General features: G+C 46.6%; 4 non-coding genes across 4 annotated transcripts; 2 read left to right on the top strand and 2 right to left on the bottom strand.

Moving 5' to 3' along the window:
* The first annotated feature begins 8,410 nt into the window (after nt 1–8,410).
* TRNAC-GCA lies at nt 8,411–8,482 on the top strand. The gene has a single exon. It is a non-coding gene; the product is annotated as a tRNA-Cys (tRNA).
* A 2,112-nt stretch (nt 8,483–10,594) lies between these two features.
* Nucleotides 10,595–10,666, top strand: TRNAC-GCA. Its single transcript has one exon. It is a non-coding gene; the product is annotated as a tRNA-Cys (tRNA).
* A 7,957-nt stretch (nt 10,667–18,623) lies between these two features.
* Nucleotides 18,624–18,695, bottom strand: TRNAC-GCA. The gene has a single exon. It is a non-coding gene; the product is annotated as a tRNA-Cys (tRNA).
* Nucleotides 18,696–20,200: 1,505 nt separating this feature from the next.
* TRNAC-GCA lies at nt 20,201–20,272 on the bottom strand. Its single transcript has one exon. It is a non-coding gene; the product is annotated as a tRNA-Cys (tRNA).
* Between the last annotated feature and the right edge of the window lie 205 nt (nt 20,273–20,477).

Raw genomic sequence — 20,477 nt, 5'->3', positions numbered from 1 at the left:
GCTAAGGCAACTGGGAAGCTCGGGGCAAAATACGCTAATTAGAGTATGTTTGGTGCTAATTTCTTTGTGTGTGTGTGTGTGTGTGTTGCCATATGTAAATATTTTAGTCACAAAATTTTCATAGGGCCTATCTTTTTGCGTCCATTCAAAGTATGTTTCTTCCACACAGCATTTAGAAGACAGATATTGCCACAAAAATATTTAGAAGACAAAGCTCTTCAGATGAGTGTGAGGTAGGGGTCTGAGTAAAGTGGGGATTAACGCTCGTTGTGTCATTTACTCTGTCAGGTGGGGCAAGTTGCCTTGATCTCCTGTGTCATCATCATCCGCGACGAGGATGCTGATGGGGGGGGGGGGGGGCGACAGCACAGGCACAAATGGTTTTTAAATGGTATAGACCTATCTAGATCCCTATCTACCTCTCTGTATATAAAGCCCTTAGAATAGTTTATCTGGCACACTAGAAATGTTCAGTAAACATTAGGTCCAGTTCCACAGGGGTCTTGGGTGTGGTACCCAAGTGAAAAGTCCTGAGCAAGGTAGCTTATCCTAGCAGGGAGTATAGCTCAGGGGCAAGTTGCTTGGCTGCAGATTGTAAGGTCCCCGGTTCAAGTCCGGGTGTCCCTGGTCCCTTACAATTATCCCCAAAATTCCTTCTACTCACTGCTGTCACATCATGACATTCCTGAGAGCTTTGAGGCTCTGTCCCACCTGGGGGGACAAGTTCCCCTCCTATGGAGAGGAATGGTTGCTGGCAAGGAACGCCATTATTTATATAAAACTAAATTACATGAGAAAAGTAAGGGCGATACGGTGTGTTGGTGCCCCCACCATTTGTGTTTATATCAAAAAAATCCGAGAGAGCCTATGGGTTAATTACATGTACAGACCGGGGAAGACTGTAAAAGAAACGGCTAGTATGGCTTTCCTCCAAGCACCAGGAGCGGGAGGCTTGTCAGACGAGTAAGAGGGAGAATTTTCACCGCATGCCTTTTTTCTCATTTTATTCTTTAAATCTATTTTTTTTTTAATTTTTTTTTCCAACGTTTATTTATTTTTGGGACAGAGAGAGACAGAGCATGAATGGGGGAGGGGCAGAGAGAGAGGGAGACACAGAATCGGAAGCAGGCTCCAGGCTCTGAGCCATCAGCCCAGAGCCTGACGCGGGGCTCGAACTCACGGACCGCGAGATCGTGACCCGGCTGAAGTCGGACGCTTAACCGACTGCGCCACCCAGGCGCCCCTAAATCTATTTATTTTTAAGATCTTATTTTTTTTTTAGTTTCAGGAGCACAGCAAAATTGAGAGGAAGGGGCAGAAATTTCCCATATACCCCCACCTCCCCACCCCCCACCAGCACACAGCCTCCCCGCTGTCAACATCCCTCACCGGAGTGGGGCATCTGGTACCGGGATGAGCACACAGGGACACAACACAATCACCCAAGTGCACGGTGGACCCGAGGGTTCAGTCTGGCTGTTGTCCACGGGTTTGGACAAACGTACCACGACATGTACCCATTACTACAGGATCACACGGAGTACTTTCACACACACCCCCGCCCACCCCCGGAAAAAATCCTCTGTGCTCTGCCTGATTAATCTCTCTCCTCATCCTTGAACCCCCTGGCAACTGCTGAACTTTTTACCATCTCCATAGCTTTGCCTTTTCTGGAAAGCCGTACAGGATGTACCCTTTCCAGATTGGCTTCTTCGGTTAGTACTAGGCGTCGAAGCTTTCTCCACGTCTTTCCGTGGCTTGTTAGCTCATTTCGTCTCGGCACTAACATTTTGTGACCTGGACACGTGGGACAGTGCCTTTCCACACATACTTTTTTGTACTTTTTGTACATCGTGTCATGTGAACCCTGTGACTTCAGTATTTACCTTTCAAAAGTACAATCTACAGTTTTATTTTTTTACTGTTTATTTATTTTGAGAGCGAGAGCTAGCGGGTGAGGGGCAGAGAGAAAGGGAGGGAGGGAGAATCCCGAACAGGCCCTCCGTCGGCAGCGCAGAGCCTGACGCGGGGCTCGATGTCATGAGCTGCGAGATCATGACCTGAGCTGAAATCAAGATTTGGCCGCTTAGCCACCTGAGCCACCCAGGTGCCCCCACTATAATTTACGGTTTTAAAACAAATGAGGTCTAGGGGCGCCTGGGTGGCGCAGTCGGTTAAGCGTCCGACTTCAGCCAGGTCACGATCTCGTGGTCCGTGAGTTTGAGCCCCGCGTCGGGCTCTGGGCTGATGGCTCAGAGCCTGGAGCCTGTTTCCGATTCTGTGTCTCCCTCTCTCTCTGCCCCTCCCCCATTCGTGCTCTGTCTCTGTCCCACAAATAAATAAACGTTGAAAAAAATAAAAAAATAAAACAAATGAGGTCTCACCCACCAAGATTGGAGGGGAACCCAGCATGGGTCCGTTTGAATGTCCTGCTCTGTTCTGTGTTTTGCCAGAATCTCCAGCGTGGAAAGTCTGCACTGAGGCCCACTCCTCGGCCAGGTCGGCCCCAGCCACTTCCAGGCAAGAAGCTTCTGTGGGACTCCCCTCCATGGGGCCTGAGCCCTGGTCCTTCGAGGGTCTCCAGGAGTCCTCTCCAAAGACTCCGTGTTCTCTTGGGAGTCAAGCTCCTCCACAACCCGAACCTGTCCTTCCCAGCCTGGCAAGTTCCAGCCAACGCTTGTCCAGTGGGGGCCACCCCCCTCCACCTTGCAGACAAACTCAAGTCAGCCTCTGTGATGGGGCTCGATGCCTCCTTAAAGGCGGCCCGCCCAGCCTGTCAGTCTCAGTTTGCTCGCGCAGACGCAAGCAAACACACACCCTCACACTCACCCCCACAGGAAACAAGGAAATTCCCCAAGACTGATAGAAGCGTGTCACGTGGACAGAGCCAAAGGTGGGACAATTGGAGGACCCAAAAGAAAAACGAGCGTAACTGATTGAAACACATAAAATATGCATTTAAGAATCCATTCATTCTCGTTTCTGTTTCTGTCTCTGTGGAGAACCCTGGCCCATACACGGGATGATGGATGCCACTACTTTAGTATATACTTGAGATGTTCCAGAATAAAAATTTAAAAATTCCTTTCCCATAAGTGTTTTTGAATATAACAGAAGGAAATGGTGCCCCCCAGTGAAAAAAACAATACGATTTTTCATTTTCTGGTTCCGATTAGGGTTTGCATCTGACATTAACAAGCCGTGCATTGGCGTGTGAGGGGGACAATGTTCTTTATTCCTCTTAGCGCCACGGAGAGAGGCCGACTTCTCAAAAGGAACTTTGCTGACAAGCAGGGAGAAACAAAGACGCCCGCTCATAGAACCAGTCGCTATGGTTTCGGGCTCCTTTAACGTCAGGAGCATCGCTAGCAACAGAGGGCGAGGTAACAAGTGTACGGGGCACGTTCATGAGCCTTGGCTACTCTGTGCCCCCCGCCCCAGCTGGGTCCCCACCTTGGGGATTGGGTAAATGACTCATCTTGCCCAGAGATTAGGGGAAAGTGCTTCCCTCCAACTCCTGGGACCCCCTCCCACTTTTGTTTATATTTGGGATGGTGATACCCCTGAAACTTGATAATATTGGCCCGTGGGAGCAAAACTAGAATCGGCAAAAAATGGATAGGACTGGCCATCAGCGGAAATGACCCAGAGAGTCGTGTTTATGGGAAGATCATTCAAAGTGACTTCTCCAGGCAGCGGAACTTAAGTGCAGCACAGGGGAAGTTGTGCGGGGCCCCAGAGTTGGGTGACTAAATTTCTGTCATTCAGCAGGATGGGACACAAAAGAGAGATCAAGTTGTTTCACAGAGAAATGAAGTGATGGATCCTCTAGCCCTCGATTTGTGGACCCAGGTTGATACACAGAGGTCACAAGATTGATTCAGAAGCAGGTCACAGAGTTGAGAGACTAGACGGAGAAGGGGGGGTGTGTGCATGTGGTCAGGAGAGGGGGTGACAGGACGCAGCGACCTAGCACAAGTCACTGAGGACACACCGAGATTCCCACTTTGGAGGATGTGGCCTCTAGAGAAGGGACAGTACTTTGGAACAGGAATAAGTCGTGAAAATGTTCCATGGCCTGAGGAAAAAAACCCTCAGGAGCATTCGATTCCTTTGCTCTGACTGCATATCTTCACTGAGCAACCTTCTGAGAGCTAATCTGGTTTCCCAGGTAACCTGGAGGGCATTCTGGCTTATTCGGTGTCTGTCTTGGAGAGTCTAATTAGGGGGGGTCTTGAGGGCCAGGTCAAATCAGGTCTCATCTATAAATTCAGGGGTCTGGTATGCACGTCTGGGAGCCAAGCTCCATACTACACTGAAGTTCTGCCAGTTCAGGATTTCTGGACACCTGTTTCGGGGCCGACGGTGAACCCTCTGGAAGGGGCAGAGTCGACGTGGAAACCCGGCAGGACCACAGGGGAGGGACAAGGGGAGAGCACAGGACAGCCACCGGCCACGCTTGCTGAGAAGCGCTGCCGTGAGCCACGTCCTTGGAGCCTGACGTGCCACTTTTAGGAATCAGTCCTCGGGAAACCGCGAGCAGCGGGCAACGGGTTATGTTCACGTTCATCGAAGCCTTGTTGATAACCGTGGGGAAAAAATCATCCACTTACCGACACTCTTGAGTTGTTTTTTTTTAATAAAGGGAAAGTGCCACATATAGAACCTCATTTGGATGTGTCTGTCGTCTTGGGAGCTTGACTAGCCTCCATCCTCCTACACGGGGACCTTGAGAGCTTATGGGGAGGTTCCAGTACAGACCGCAGCTACTCGGACGCTGTTGAGCAACGAACTGTCCTCCTGGACCGGGGAAGGCCAATCTCACTTCAGAGACATTTAAATACAATAACAGAAAAATCCTGGGGCGCCCGGGTGGCTCAGTCGATTGAGCACCTGACTCCTGGTTTTGGCTCAGGTCATGATTTCATGGTTCGTGAGTTCAAGCCCCACGTCGGGTTCTGTGCTGACGGTGCAGAGCCTGCTTGGGATTCTCTCTTTCTCCCCCTCTCTCTGCCCCCCCCCATGCTCTCTCTCTGTCTCTCTCTCTCAAAGTAAATAAATAAACTTAGAAAAAATAATAGAAAATCCTGTCCACTAGTATAGGACAACATAACCAGGAAAGAGTCAAACAGAAACACAATGATGGCTCAGTACTAGAAAAATATATTGCCGTCGAGCTGGGGCTATTTGAGAGCAAGCATCCTGTGCCCAGTCCCTGGCCCTCCCACTGCGCCCACCCCTGGGCTTTTCCTTGCTGCAGACCAACAGGTGCTTGGTTCAAATCCAAGTGACTCTATATCACGGGCCTTTCACTCCAGGGGAAGGGCAGCTCCTTGCCCCCCGGGAGGCCCAGCCTCCTGGAATCTAGATTTCCAACATGTAGTAAAAGACTCGAATGTTCCCCCTGTGGCATTTCTCTTGTGTTTCATGTTTACATCCTCAGCCGAGCTCATTCCCCAAAGGGATAGAGGAAGTCTGCCCCAGGCTTTCTGGGTGTTTCCCTCGTGCCTAATTATTACCACCCAGGTTTTATTTGTTTAGCCCAAGCTTGCTTCAAAAAAATGAATCCGAGGCAGCTTGCAATAAAAGATATGATAAAAATCCAGCCACTCAAACGAGGATGAAAAGGGGCTGACTTACACGAGGCGGTGAAAATCATGGCGACAGAAAGTGGAAGGGTAGCTGTCGGGGACTGGGGGCGAGGGGCGGGGAGTTATTGCTGAATGGGGACAGGCTTTCAGTTGGGGAAGATGGAGAAGTTCAGGAAATGGATGGGGTGCTGTGTACACGACAGTGTGCGTGTACTTAATGCCCCTGAACCGTGCGCTTAAGCGTGGTTAAGGTAAATCATTCTATGTCCGGGGTCTTTTACCACAATAAAAAAAAAAAATGTAACGTTTATTTATTTTCAAGAGAGAGAGACAGAGTGTGAGCAGGGGAAGGGCAGAGAGAGAGGGAGACACAGAATCCGAAGCAGGCTCCGGGCTCCAAGCTGGTTACGGATAGGGCAGCCACGTAGAGATATACAGGGTGTGTATTATACGATTCCACCAATTACATAGCACCTTGCAGTCATGCAACGGGGTGACCCTAGATACTGGCTACATTTTACCCCCTTTGCCAAAAAAAAGAAAAAAAAAAGTAGAAACTGTGCTATACGCATGTGTGTGTGTGCACACAGATACGTGTGTGTGTGTGGAAGGGGCAAAGCTCGTCAGTTAACTACCTAATATACATTCTCCCCTCTTCCTTAGTAACAGACCCCTGATTTTTTTACCCAGCAGTTATGTCCCTCCTACAAGACCACACTTCCTGGCCTCTCTTTGGCTACGGGAGGAAATGAGGGAGAAGAAGCAATCATTGGACAAGACTTCTGGGAAAGCTTAAGAGATAGACAAACACAACATGTCCCTTTTTTTGGCCTTTACTCCTGCTTCCCACTTGGAGCATAGATGTGATGGCTGGAGCACCAGCTGCCAACTTGCACCATGGGTCGACCTTGAGGATGGGATCCACATTTCAAGAAAGGCTGCCCAGAGAGCTAAAAGGAGCCTGTGTCCCTAAAGACATCCCAGAGTGGCCATGCCAGTCCTGGTCTGCTCACCCCACACATGTCGGGTTTCCAAAAGAAAGGTGTATATGTCTAGCTTGTTTACACCACAAATCAAGATGACTCTGAAGGCTCGTGCCCTTTCCCCATCAACAACATATCAAGCCCCTAGCTCAGTTGGTCCACATTAGTCATGAGAAGGAGGCTTTTCTAACACGGTCACTTTCTTGACCAGGAATCTCCCATCGTTATGGGCAAGCAGGTGTTCCAAGGTCTTCCTAGCTCCCCCATGACAATATAGAGCAGCCCAAGGAAAGGTCCTCCTACGGGTGCACGTTCCCCGGTGCACCCAACTTTACCTGGTCCACACCCACTCCTCTGTGGAATAAAGAGAGCTCAGGGGCCATGTGCATTTGGCAGCTTCCTTGCCTATAAGTCCCCCCAGGAACTTCCTTTCTTTCACGCTAGGAATGCACGATACCGTAGTGAGTGAGTGTGCACCCCTTAGCACAACAGCACTCTCATTTCTAGTCAGTTACCAGCAGCTGAACGCAGTTCCTAACCGGTGGAGTGTGAATCTTCGGCCCGTTGGAAAAGGTGGTTCTACAGAGGGGTCCCATAACTATCCTAACAGAGCAGTGAAGCCATCCCTCCGTTCCGGAGAAGTTCACGGTCAACATGTCCTTGGAACTGGTGCCACTCAACGTGTTGTCCGTGAACTCGGTGTCAATGCTTACAAATTCTACAATGATCCGATGGCAGCCAGCTCTGGCGTCGTGTGGGGCTGGAGGGAGGGTCTCAAAGCCAAGTCTGTTGCACTGGTATTGAGCCATGACAGATTTTAAGAAAATAAAAATAAAGCTGACGCTTCACTGCAGAAAGCTGGGAAGGCTTTGCTTCACTTCCGCCCCCTTGGAGACGCGTTTGTTGGCCGTGTGGAACAGAAGGCACTTGGGGATTTGGCTCGCCGCGGCAGTCAGGGCCCTCAGGTACTGGCAACAGAAGCTAGGTTGAGCCTTTAAAGTTCATTACGAATATAGATCTCACTAGGGAAGAGTGGTGGAAACTGAGTCTCCGAATTAAACTTCTAGGAGCAATGTCCCGAAGCAAGCTGCAGAACCGGCATGCGGAAGAAACCGTCGCACCCACTGGCACGAGCCAGCAGTGGGCGTCAGCCTCTGTTTCCACCAGAAAGCAGCAGGTGCGTCACAGCTGTATCGAACACGCAAAGCCCGAAAGGAGGACAGGGATGCCATCCTGACCCAAGGAAGGATATTTTCTTTAAAAAAAAAAAAAAAAGTCAATATTTCTTTCTGAGAGCACGAGCAGGGGAGGGGCAGACAGAGAAGGGGGACACAGAATCCAAAGCAGGCTCCAGGCCCCGAGCTGTCAGCATAGAGCCCAACGCGGGGCTCAAACCCACGGACCATGAGACCATGACCTGAGCCAAAGTCAGACGCTCAAACAACTGAGCCATCCAGGTGCTCAAACATAGCCCCCAAATGAAAAACTATAAGGGATCGACTTGACCATATCGAAATTTAAACCTTCATATGACAAAAATTGAAAAGCTGGCAATGAACATTCTAGTCACTGTTCAATAAACAGCAGCTTTACCTCTGGGCTTCACCTTCTGCCCAAATACCAAGCCAGGCACAGACTCCGTTGTCTCAGATGGAACCTTCAGTGATCTTCCAAGCTGATGCCAAGAAGGGATGGTGTCTCGTGAAAAGGAGGACAGTTATGGCACGAGACAGTGCATTTATCGTTGCACAGAACTAGCAATTCTCTGAGTCGGAATGAGCAGCTTGCGTGTGGAAGCGGAAGAAGTTTATTAATTACACAGCTCCCCTAGCAGGTGGGGGTATAGCTCAGTGGTAGAGCATTTGACTGCAGATCAAGAGGTCCCTGGTTCAAATCCAGGTGCCCCCTTCGAGAGCATGCTTTTTTCCTCCTTGAACTGAGAGGACGAAATCGAGTTGTATGGACACCAAATTCTAGTTCCCTTCACAGGACGAGGCAGGTAGAGTCTACGAGCCAGCACATTTATGGCCACGTCATAGGTGCAGGGGCCAGTCAGGCTCTCAGCACCACCTTGAAGACCAAGGACAAGACCGAATCTATCCCCAGTGCCCTCTCTGAGGGTCTGTTTCCCCAGGACCACAATGGTACCAATTTCAGTAGCATCCAGGGTCCAGTCCAGAAACAAAAGCTGCCTCCATGATTTGAGCAGAGTATTTAATAGAAATAATCATAGGAATGTAAGCTGGTGCAGCCACTCTAGAAAACAGTATGGAGGTTCCTCAAAAAACTAAACACAGAACTACCTATGACCCAGCAATTGCACTACTAGGCATTTATCCACGGGATACAGGTGTGCTGTTTCGAAGGGACACATGCACCCCCATGTTTCTAGCAGCACTATCGACAAAAGCCAAAGGATGGAAAGAGCCCAAATGGCCATCGGTGGATGGATGGATAAAGGAGGTGTGGTCTATACATACGATGGAGTATTACTCGGCAATCAAAAAGAATGAAATCTTGCCATTTGCAACTACGTGGATGGCACTGGAGGGTATGATGCTAAGTGAAATTAGTCACTCAGAGAAAGACAGATATCGTACGACTTCACTCTCATGAGGACTTTAAGAGACAAAACAGATCAATTTAAGGGAAGAGAAACAAAAATAATACAGAAACAGGGAGGGGGACAAAACATAAGAGACTCTTAAATATGAAGAACAAACAGAGGGTTTACTAGAGGGGGCAATGGGCTAAGTGGGTAAGGGGCATTAAGGAATCTACTCCTGAAATCATTGTTGCACTAGATGCTAACTAATTTGGCTGTAAATTTAAAAATAAATAAATAAATAAAAATTTAAAAAATTTTAAAAATAATAATAATCGTTAACCAATGCATCAGGGTCCAAAAGCTGCTGCAGCCAAAGACACGAGCTGGGAAGCTTAGAACAACAGAAACGTATTGTCTCACAGCCCTGGGGGCCCGGAGTCTGAAACCAAGGTGTGGGCAGGGCTGCGTCCTCTCTGAAGAGGACGGTCCTCCCTCGTGTCTTCTAGCTTTCCATGTCCGGTGGCAGTTCTTCGAGTTCCTTGGCTTGGGGACACACCGCCGCGGTGACATGTCTCCTCGGGAGGACACAATTCGACCCACAACAACCAGAACTCCGAGAACTCGAAGATAAGAGGCCGCTATCACTCTAGGGCTGGGGGAGCAAACAGAAAAGGAGGAACTTGTTAAATCTCACAGGCTGGGGGAGGATCTCGGTGGGCCCCCGGCTCCGATCTCTAAGGAGGCACCGGTGGCCCTGAAGAGTCGGGGCAAGGCTGGTCCCATGAACGCCAAACCACAGGTGGCAATCCCGGACGCTCCTGGGACGGACTGTCGCTGCCCGGTGACACCGACAGGAGCCCCAGCGGGCAGAACGCAGGCTTCTTCCTTCTCCCACCCTCCGGGCTCCCCCGAAGAGCCCTTCAGGGGAACAGTCAGGAAGCCCCCTGGCAAAGGATAAGCGTGGTTTACAGAGTCCCGGAGCCAGCATCGCAGAGCGGGGCCCAGAAAGGGGGACTTGGAACTGAGGGGCCATCATTTCCCCAATTGTTTCTTCAGGCGGTTAAAAGGGTTGAATACGTGGAGATCCGAGGCCAGCAGAGGGGCCTGAGCCTGCGTCCGAGGATAGAGCTCTGACCCCTTCTCCAGTCAGCGTGTCTTCTCCCTTTTTCAGGGTGTTCATGCTTGGCCAGCCACTGGGCATTTTGATTCTCGGTTTGCAGGTGCTCAGCACGAAACCCACAAGACGGATGTTCCAAGAAGTCCTCCCGGCTGTCGGGGAATGCTGCCCAAGTTGCTGCCCTCGCCCGGGACAGAGTTGTGAGTGAAAGCTGTTGCTTCGCAGGCAGGGAGAGGAGTGAGCGGTAAAGCAGGTCTGGCCACTCAGCCAACCGTGCTGAAGAGGCACCCGGAGCCTAAGCCCTGGGTGTGGCTGTGGAGGCAAAGGGTGTTAATTGGGCCTTACTGGTATAGTGGGGGGTATAGCTCAGGGGTAGAGCATTTGACTGCAGATCAAGAGGTCCCCAGTTCAAATCTGGGTGCCCCCTAGCGTTTTGGTCACCAGGGGTGGTAAAGAAGTTCCAATTTCCTCTCCTCTTGCTGAAGCTGGTTTCTGAGTTTTCCTGCAAAGGGTGCAGAAGCAGAGATCACACACACCCAAGAAGCTGGTCTCTGAGTTTTCCTGCAAAGGGTGCAGAAGCAGAGATCACACACACCCAAGCGGGCAGCTCTGCTCAGGTGATGTGTTTGTCCCCTCCTCCCATCTTCCCACACGCCCCTCAGCTGGTCCCCGCACTCTCCAGGGTGCACTTGGTCTCCTGGCTGAGGGCGAGGACTCTGTCCTTTGCAGGTAGCCAGAGGGAAATGTGAGATCACCCCTAAAAGGACAATATTTTGACTGTTGTGTGATTTCTCAGCAGTTGCAGAGGAAGCCAGAAGACAGCACAATAACACATTCCGTATGTTGAGAGGGAATCACAGTCAGCTTTGAATTCTATTCCCAGCCAAACTATTCTTCAAGAACATACAAAAGCTGAGAGAGTTTCCTGCCAACAGACCCTCGCTAAGGCAAATTTTAAGTGTCTACTTTAGAGAAAAGAAAAATGATCCCAGAATGGGAGGTCTAAGATATAAGAAGGAATGTTAAACAAAGAAATGATAAGATATGTAAATAAGTTTAAAAATCATTGACCATTTAAAGCAATACTAAGATCAGGGGCGCCTGGGTGGCTCAGTCGGTTAAGTGTCCGACTTCAACTCAGGTCACGATCTCACGATCTCTCGGTCTGTGAGTTCGAGCCCCGCGTCGGGCTCTGGGCTGATGGCTCAGAGCCTGGAGCCTGCTTCCGATTCTGTGTCTCCCTCTCTCTCTGCCCCTCCCCCATTCATGCTCTGTCTCTCTCTGTCTCAAAAATAAACGTTAAAAAAAAATTTTAAACAATACTAAGATCTAATTTATAGTTCTTTTAAAAAGATAAAACAAAAATACTGGTTAATAATAACATATAAAGAATGGAGTCATAAGAGTTACAGTGTTTTATGTAATTTGGGAGGAAGATAAAGATGTTGATTAACTTTAGAATTTTAAGATTTGAATACAGAAATTTCTAGTATATCATTTCAAAAGTTGTGATTTGGGGGCGCTTGGGTGGCTCAGTCGGTTAAGCTTCCGACTTCAGCTCAGGTCATGATCTCGCAGTTTGTGGGTTTGAGGCCCACCTCAGGCTCTGTGCTGATGGCCTGGAGTCTGCTTAGGATTCTGCGTCTCCCTCTCTCTCTGCCCCTCCCCCGCTTGTGCTCTGTCCCTCTCTGTCTCTCAGAAATGAATACATGTTAAAAAAAAAAATTGTTCTTAAGAGTGATTTTGCCAAGCAAAAGGGGATAAAAGAATGGAGGGTACATGGTACTCGTGTTGCTAACCATGCATTCATTCTAATAATTCATTTGTTGATTCTTTTAATTTCCTATGTATATACTCGTATCATCGAAGTAGTTTGGAAGTTTTATTTCCCTTGTTCCAATCCTTACTTTTTGTTTTTCTACCTTTTCATACTGACTAGGACCTCCAGTATAATGTCGAATAGGATGTTGATAGCAGATATCTTGACTCATTCTGATTTCAAATGAAAAGTTCTCAACATTTCACCATTAAGTACCTATTGTGAACTATACTTTTAATAAGTGGTCTTTATCAAATTAAGGAATTTTCTATTTCTAGTTTAAAAGAATTTTTTTTTATCATGGATTGATGTGAAATTTTATCAACCCTCCCCTTTGATCCATTGAGATAATCATACGATTTTCCTCTTTTAGTCTATTTACATAGTGAATTTCACTTATTGCTTTTTCTAAAATTAAACATACTTTGCATTTCCGATATAAATCCAACTTGGTCATGAAGTCCTACCCTTTTTATATACTTGTGAATTGGGTTAGATAATAATTTATTTAATTTCTTATACCTATATTTTATGAGATTGGTCTATGCATTTTTTATACCATCCTCGTTGGGTTTTGGTATTAAGATTGTGCTAGTCTCACAAAAAGAGTTGTAGAATGTATCCACCTTTTCTATTCTCAGATTTTTACGTAAAAATAGTTATTGCTTATTTAAGTATGAGACAAAACTCGCCAGTAAAACCATCTCGTCTGAATTTTTTTATCAAAAGGTTTCAAATAACAGTTTGAATAAAAAAACTATTTAAAAACTTAGATGACTGACTATTCAGTTTTTCTATTTTTTCTTGTGTCAACTTTGTTAAGTTGTAGTATTTTTAAGTCCTTGATCAATTTCAGCATAGCACAGTGGCAATGTCCTTGGACTCTTAAGGCATAATGCATGGGTTCAAATTCTGGGTTCTAACAAGAGGGGCCTTGGCGAAATTGATAAACTCTCTCAGCCTCAGTTTTGCCATATATAAAATGGGCATGATAATAGAAATGAGTACAATGATAGTGCCTAGTTTGTGGAGAGGTTACAAAAATTAGATAAATTAATAATCTTTAAAGTACATAAAATCATGCCTGCCTCACAGTAAGTTCTTTGTTTATGCTTATTAGATTTAAAAATTTTGTACATATTAATTTTTCATAGTGCTCATTAAAGTCTAAAGAATCTGCAGTTTTTCTTTTTCGATTTATAATATTGCTTTATCTTTTTCTGCTTTCTTCTTTTTCTTAACAGTTTCACCAGAGGTTAATCCATCTTTCCTTTTCAAAAACCAACTTTGGCCTTGTTAATCCTGTCCACTGTGTGTTCACTTTCTATTTCATTAATTTCTGTTCTTTTATTTCTTTCTCCTCTCATAGTGCTCTTTCATCCAGTTTTTTTTTTAACTTCTTGAGATGGATTCTTAGTTTATTTTTAATCTTCTTTTCCAGCATATTGCTCAAAGCTATACGTATTTCTCTAAATGCCTATATAGGGTCCATCAATGGATGAATCAAGAAAATGTTACACATACACAGTGGAATATTATTCAGCCATTAGAAAGAAGGAAATCCTGCCATCTAGTGAAACTGGAGGGAATCGTACTAAGCAAAATAAGCCAGCCAAAAAAAAAAAAAAAGGTAAGTACCGCATGGTATCACTTATATGTGGAATTTTTTAAAAAGTCAAACTCATAGATACAGAGAGTAGATTGGTGGTTGCCAGGGGCTGAGGGGTGGAGGAAATGGGGGGATGTTGGTCAAAGGGTAGAAACTCTCAGTTATAAGATAAATACGTTTCAGAGATCTAATGTACAGCATGGTGAATATAGTTAATAATACTGTACTGTATTCTTGAAAGTTGCTGAGAGTAGATCTTAAGCATCCTCTCTCTCTCTCTCTCTCTCACACACACACACACACACACACACAAAGGTAACTATCTGAGGTGATGGGTGTATTAATTCACTTGATTGTGGTAACCATTTCACAATCTATACGTAAATCGTATCATTACATTGTACACTTTAAATATATTACGATTCTATTTGTCAGTTGTACCTCAATAAAGCTATGGGGGAAAGAAACTAAACAAAATTTTTAATTATTCATGATGTTTCTGCTCCCTTCTGTTCATGAGTGAGAAAGGTATGTAAAAATTTTCCACTCAAATTCTAAATTTGTTTATTTCTCTTTGTTATTCTGTCAAGTTTTTGCCTTACATATTTTGAAGCTGTGTTACTAGCAGCATAGAGATTAGGAATTCTTACATCTTCCTGATAAATTCAGCCTTTGATTATTAATAACTGATCTTGTTGTCTCTAGTAACATTTCGTGTCTTTTTTTTTTTTTTTTTTTTTTTTTTTTTGGTGCAAAAAGGTGATTTTATTAAAGCACAAAGACAGGACCCATGGGCCAGAAAAGCTGCACTGGGGTTGTGCAGAGTGACCGCTTAGACACTATGGAGTTGGGGGAGGTAAAGTCAAGAGAAAGTTTCTAAAAGGGATTTCCATATGCTAAAGAGGATTTACAGATTACTGGAGGCCTAGCTATTGCCAAGCTAAGGTTGTTTTTCCCTCTAGCAAAGCATTATCATTAAGATAGTAGGGGGTTCCTGGAGATTAGGCTACTGATGAGATATTTGTAACCTGATGGAGACCATAAGTTTAACCACTTGTTTTCTGTCCTTTCCTTTGTCCTTGGGCAGCCAGGAGTGCCTGAGGAATATCACATATATCCCACCTGAGTGGGGGGGGGGGGGGGGTCGTGCTAGCTTGTGATTGGCCCTCAGCTTCCCTTATGGTTCCTCATTATATTCCCCCTGAAAAATTTTGACCCTTAAATCTTCAAGGTTGTTGAAGGTGAAAGGTCCCATCTTCTGTTGCTTCTTCCTGCTGAGTAGGGGCATAGAGATGTCCCTACCTATGGATCCACATTGGTCAGTCAGGAAATGTACAGGCGAGTCACAAAAGGCAGAGGAAGCTGAATCCAACATGGACAGTAAAGTCGTACCTCTATGGAGAAAGGTCATCTGTCACTGAGAAGTCACTGTAGTGATGGAGTCTGGGACACCGGTGGGGAAATCTGAAGTGGGTGGTCCAAGCGGGTGCTCTTTGATCCTTGAAATCCAGGGTGGGAGCAATATTTCGTGTCTTAAAGTCTATTTTGTCTGCCTTCTTTTTGTTAATATTCTGCAGCCATATATTTTTCCTCCTTTTAGGTTTTAATCTTTCTGTAACCTTAGGTTGTAGTTGGTATCTTTTGTAAATAGAATATAGTTCGTCGGTTGCTTTAACCCCAATATGATAATCTTTGTCTTTTTACCTGGGGCACTAAACTTATTTACTTTTAATGTAATTGCTGATGTATTTGTATTCAAATCTACCTCCTTATTTTATGCTTTCAATTTATAGTGTTTATTTATGTTTTTCTCCCTTTCTTTCTTTCTTTGACTGAGATTTTTATAATGCTATTATTTCCCCCTGATAGTTTGAAAAACATAAATGATGTTTCTTCTCCATATGCATAGCTATTTCTCAAAGTATATGGCTAACCAATGGCTTTACCCTCTACACAGGTAATACAAGCATCTTACAATACTTTTAACTCCATTTACTTTCCTCCCAACCTATATGCAGCTTTTGCCTTTTTCATTATTCCATAAGTTGTGTCAACCTCATTATTTTTTTAATACAGTCAACGCTCACTTAGATGTATTCAGATATTTACTGTTTCTCTGCCTCTGTCTTCCTTCCTACATCCGTCCTTCCGTCCAAATCATCTCCCTGCTGCTTAGAGTATACCGTTTAGAATTTCCTTTAGCGCATGCAGACTGTGGATGAATTCTTTCCGTTTTTATTTGCCTGAAATTGTCTTTACTTTACCTTCACTCATGAAGGATATTTTACCCGAGTACAGAATTTTATGTTAACAGTTATGGTATTTCAGTAGATGCAATTCCACTGCCTTCTGGTTTCCACTGTTGCTCTTGAAAACTCACTGTTGTGTCTCATTGGAACTCATTGAAAGTAATGGGTCTTCTTTTCATGACGTTTGTGAGTTTCTTGTCTCTGATTTTCTGCAATTTTACTACAGTAACTCCTAAGTGGCAAAATTGTCTTAGCCTCTGTCTCCTCAAATATTCCATCTACTTCATTTTCTCTTCCAGGAGTCCATTTCAATGTACATGAGACTTGCTCATTGTATCCTCTAAATTTGTTACTCTCTATTCTGTGTTTGCTATGCTTTTCTCTCTGCATGCTTTCTAATGGACAGTTTTTCATTCCAATGTTCTAATTCACGATTTTCTCTTTGGCTGAAACTATTCACTGAGAGTAACATGGACGTATTCATTGAGGTTTTTGTTTTTCAGTTTATTTATTTATTTTGAGAGACAGAGAGAACCAGTGGGGATGGGGCAGAGAGAGAGGCGGGACAGAGGATCCAAAGCCAGCTCTGTGCTGACAGCAGAAAGCCCACTGAAGGGCTCGAACTCACGAACCATGAGATCATGACCCGAGCTGAAGTCTAACACTTAAGTGACTGAGCCACCTAGGCACCCCCATTGAGATTTTAATTTTAGTTATTGATTTGTAGATATAAAATGTCTATGTTCTCATTTCATATCCTCTTAGTTATTGCTTATGCTTTCCAGCTTCCTACTGAAATTTTCAAGCTTGTCTCTTACCTTCTTGAAAACAGTAAGCATTATCTTTGTATAGTGTGTTTCTGGATGTTCTAATACAAAAGTTCCTGTGTTTAGTTCTGCGGCCTGTTCTTTCTATTGATTTTTATTGGTGATTTTTGCCTCCTTGTGTAAATAGTTATTCTTGACTGCCTACTGAACAATGTATTCAGAAATGTATTTGTGGGACTGATTTGAAGCCAGGTGGAGATGATAATATCCTTCCTTTGTTTTTTGCAGGTATCTGAGGGGCTCTAGCAGTCAGGATACCTTAACATAATTTCAAGGCTTGAGTTTTCTGGGCCATTCGAATGATACAAGACCAGCTACAAATTCTTACAGGAGCTTTTTTCATTCAGTTTACCCTCTAGGTGGGCCCAGAATTCTGACTTCTATCCCCTGGTCCTGAGAGACTTCCAGAAGTTCACTTAGGCTCTCCCCTGCCTCTTCTGGACTGAGGCCTAAAGCAGCTTCTCATGTAGAGCTTCTCTTTCTGTTTCCCATTTGTTCTTTAAAAATTTTTTTTAACATTTATTTATTTTTGACAGAGCGGGACAGAGCAGGAGTGGGGGAGGGACAGAGAGAGAGGAGGGACACAGAACCCAAAGCAGGCTCCAGGCTCTGAGCTGTCAGCACAGAGCCCGACGAGGGGCTCGAACTCACGAACGGCAAGACCGTGACCTGAGACGAAGTCCCACGATTAATCAACCGAGCCACCCAGCTGCCCCATGTTTCACATTTGTTCTGAATCTCCACCCATCTAACTAGTTAGCTATCTAACCAGTTACTTCCTATCTAACCAGTGAGCTCTTTGAGGCTTTTTAAGTTTTTTAATTTATTTTGAGAGAGAGAGAGAGCATGCACGCATGTGTTGGGGAGGGGCAGGGGGGGAGAGAGAGAATCCCAAGCAGGCTCTGCACTGTCAGCACAGAGCCCGATGTGGGGCTCGGGCTCACAGACTGCACGGTCATAACCTGAGCCGAAACCAAGAGTCAGACACTTAACCAGTTGAGCCACCCTGGCGTCCCAAAGCTCTTTGAGGCTTTTAATGAGCTGTTTGGCAATATTTCCCAGCTTCTTCATTTGTCCTCCTAGGAAAGATCATTTCAAATTACTTTTCTCTTTAAGGAACATGGAGATTGCTCTGCAAGATTCTTTTTTTAATTAATGTTTTTATTTTTGAGACAGAGAGAGAGAGAGAGACAGAGTGTGAGCTGGGGGAGGGGCAGAGAGTGTGGGAGACACAGAATCCCAAGCAGACTCCAGGCTCCGAGCTAGCAGCCCAGAGCCCGACGCGGCGCTCGAACTCACGAACGGCGAGATCATGACCTGAGCCGGAGTCGGAGGCCTAACCGACAGAGCCACCAGGCGCCCCTCTGCAGGATTCTTCATGCCCATCCTGCGTTTTAAGGAGGGAGCAGGGAGGATGCAGTGGGTCTAAGGCTGTGGTGGAGACAGCACCTCTGAGAAATCCCCAGGGAGAGAACAGAGGCTCTGCTTTTGATATGTTCTCTCATCCGCACAGTCCCTCCCGGGGAGTAGGAAGATGTATGTCCATCCTGCACACGTGGAGGCAGTAAGAACAAAGAGATCGCCTTCTCTCTGGAGATTATAACAAGGTCGAGAAAAATGAGACATTAAGAGAAGGAAAGTGATGTCCCCCCGCAGGCCATGAAGGTCAAGAGTCCCCAGGTAGGTGGGAGCGGCCGGGGCCAATTTCGTCAGCCTCTTCAGTCAAATGTGATCCCAGGAGGTATTGTCTGGATGATGCTCAGGGACAGATTCTTGGGGCTGGTCTTGGTGCAGATCCTAAATTCTCATCCCAAGACAGAGCATTAACTTAATGGAGGCAGAAATTCCAATACCTGCTTCAGTAACTTAAAAGGGAGGAGAGGGGGCACCCGGATTTGAACCGGGGACCTCTTGATCTGCAGTCAAATGCTCTACCCCTGAGCTATGCCCCCACCTGCCTATGGCTTCCCATCATCACCTTTCCACCCAGGCACCGCACTCAGGATCTCTGCGCGCCTGTGTTTTGCTCTCATCGGGATGAGTGTGGTTGTTTCTGGGAACCTCACACTCATCCCAGGGAGAGCCTCCTACCGACTCCAAGCCTCGGGGAAGGTGCTCACTGTGTTATTCATTCACGGACAAAGAACTTTCTGGAGGACATGGGCAAGGAGGAGCCCGCTACATGAAGAAGTAGAGGAGGCCAAGGAGGAATAAGGCCAAGGGAGGAGTACGAACAAAGATTTTTGTTTTGTTTTTAAATTTTTTTTAATGTTCATTCATTTTTTTTGAGAGAGAGACAGAGCCTGAGCAGGGGAGGGGCGGAGAGAGGGAGACAGCAGAATCGGAAGCAGGCTCCAGGCTCCGAGCTGTAAGTAGGTATAGAGCCCGACGTGGGGCTCGAACTCACGAACCGTGAGATCACGACCCGAGGCAAAGTTGGACGCTTCACTGACTGAGCCACCCAGGTGCCCCAAGAACAAAGAATGTTTTTAATAATTTTTTGTTTTTAGAAAGAGAGTGGGGGAGGGGCAGAGAGAGAGAGACAGACAGACAGACAGACAATCTTAGGCTCCATGCTGAGTGCAGAGCCTGATGCAGGGGTCCATCCCACAACCATGGGATCATGACCTGAGCCAAAATCAAGAGTCGGACACTTAGGGCGCCTAGGTGGCTCAGTCGGTTAAGAATCAGACTCCCAATATCGCCTCAGGTCATGATCTCACAGTTCGTGGGTTCGAGCCCTGCATCGGGCTCTGTGCTGACAGCACGAAGCCTGCTTGGGATTCTCTCTCTCTCTCTCTCTCTCTCTGCCCTTCCCCCACTTGCTGTCTGTCTCTCCCTCTTTCCCTCTCTCTCAAAATAAACATTAAAAAGAAAAAAGAGTGGGACACTCAACTGAGCCACCCAGCACCCCCAAAAATGTTTTTAAAGATTGGGTCAGGGGCGCCTGGGTGGCGCAGTCGGTTAAGCGTCCGACTTCAGCCAGGTCACGATCTCGCACTCCGTGAGTTTGAGCCCCGCGTCAGGCTCTGGGCTGATGGCTCGGAGCCTGGAGCCTGTTTCCGATTCTGTGTCTCCCTCTCTCTCTGCCCCTCCCCCGTTCATGCTCTGTCTCTCTCTGTCCCAAAAATAAATAAACGTTGAAAAAAAAAATTAAAAAAAAAAAAAAAAGATTGGGTCAGGTGTATCTGCACATCAGTGAGGCTGGAGAACGAGGTCACAAGGAAGGTGTGCCAGGAAACATTCTGGAAGTCTAGATTCCTGCTAATGCAGTGAAGGTGCTCCCGGACACTGCCTGTGGGGGACAGCCTGTGGCACAGCATGACCAGCCGTGCCCTCATGGAACCTTCACCGCCACCCTAGAGATGAGGACAGAACAGGACCCAGACACCAGGCAGCAGGCATGAGAATTGCTGGCCTCTTCTTTGAGACTTCACGGCCAAAAGTGACCTCGGCAAGGGGGCACCCGGATTTGAACCGGGGACCTCTTGATCTGCAGTCAAATGCTCTGCCCCTGAGCTATACCCCCAGGCCTGCCTCAGAGCCTTAACTGCACCTCTTGGACTGTGCAGTTGACTTGTCCCTGGACTGTGACAGCCAAGTTCCTGGAGGCGGGCAGCCTGCCCGATGACAGCCCGGCTCTCCCTCTCATCTGACTCCTGCGTTCACATCTCCACACCTACTAACAAGCTCCCGCGTGCCAGGCTGGTCCTCCCTTCGCCTCCCCACTTCCT

Source organism: Prionailurus bengalensis, chromosome A2 (assembly GCF_016509475.1).
Source record: "Prionailurus bengalensis isolate Pbe53 chromosome A2, Fcat_Pben_1.1_paternal_pri, whole genome shotgun sequence".
NCBI classification, from domain to species: Eukaryota; Metazoa; Chordata; class Mammalia; order Carnivora; family Felidae; genus Prionailurus; species Prionailurus bengalensis.
Note: the sequence above shows the minus strand (reverse complement) of the source record. Positions and strands in the feature narration are given on the sequence as shown.